The sequence below is a fragment of the Octodon degus genome, unplaced genomic scaffold (assembly GCF_000260255.1).
Source record: "Octodon degus isolate 3935 unplaced genomic scaffold, OctDeg1.0 scaffold00003, whole genome shotgun sequence".
Lineage (NCBI taxonomy): Eukaryota > Metazoa > Chordata > Mammalia > Rodentia > Octodontidae > Octodon > Octodon degus.
In genome coordinates, this window is record NW_004524579.1 from 31,596,177 (window position 1) to 31,597,416 (window position 1,240).

Genomic DNA, 1,240 nt, shown 5'->3' on the forward strand with positions numbered 1-1,240 from the left:
AAAAAAAAAAATCCTCTAACAACCGAGGTATGAAACCTTTCCTTTATCCATATGGCGGAGGTCTCTTCATGAGGAAACCAGCGAGGCCTGCCGTGATCGCTGAGGTCTTGCTTTTTCTTTAGCCTCAAGCTGGTCCTGAGATAGCTGAGTAGGTAAAGAGCTGACGAGCACCATCTTCTTCCATTCTTTCAACACAAGCCAGAAATAATAATCTTAACATTAAACTTATATAGGCTGAGAAGTACAATATAGTCAATAAAAAATAAATGGTAGAAAAATAGTTTTAAATAAGTAAAACTTCCTACACATGAACAAATAATTTTTTTTCTTAAAAAAAAAAAAACAATTAGAAAACAAGACTTGGTAATTTACTGAATCATGAAAGCATTTAGTCAAGTGAAAAATGAAAAGATGCTTACCTTCACTAATGTAAAATATATGAACTTAAATGAACATCTATAATTTCTAAAGCATCAAACAATGATTATTTAAAATGTGAAAATATTGGGATAGAGTCATTTACATAATAATGAGGAAGTTTTAAATTTGTATGATCTCTCAAAAAATATGTAGAAATGTGCATCAGAATCTAAAATTTTTATACACTTTGACAAAGATATTTCACTTTAAGGAAATTATCCTTCAAAAGTACCAATAAAAGTTCACAAACATATTTACACTCAAAAATATTGTATAGAAATATTTACAAGAAATATTGGAAATAGTCAAAACAGCTTAAAATACTTTATTAAAAGTCTTTAAAATTCTGATAGAGCCCTAAATGAAATAATCTGTAGCTCTAAAAACGAGGTAAATCTCTATAGACTGAAAGATGTCAGTGGGCTGAGGATGTACCTCAGTGGCTCAGTGCCTGCCAGGCAAGCAGAAGGTCATGAATTCCCTAAAAAATCTATCCATTAAGATTCTTCTGGCCTTTCAGCTGGAGCTACCAGCTTCCAGTAATGTGCAAAAATGACTAACACAAAGGGCAAGAGGAGGGGAAACTGGTATATGTTTTCCAGGCCTTTTAGAAAATATGGGTTGTTCCTTTTTCCACATACATGTGAATCTACAGAAAGGGTGATATTGTAGACATCAAGGGAAAGAGTACTGTGCAAAATGGAAGGCCTCACAAATGTTACCATAGGGGCCGGGGAGATGGCTCAGTAGATTAAGTGTTTGCCTGGCAAGCGCAAGGGCCTGAGTTCAATCCCCAGTTCCGCAAATAATAATAATAATA

The 1,240-nt window shown here is 34.0% G+C and overlaps 1 pseudogene; it reads right to left on the reverse strand.

Annotated features, from left to right (window-relative positions):
- LOC101586821 overlaps nucleotides 1-174 on the reverse strand; it is a 4,048-nt pseudogene extending 3,874 nt beyond the window's left edge.
- Nucleotides 175-1,240: the final 1,066 nt, after the last annotated feature.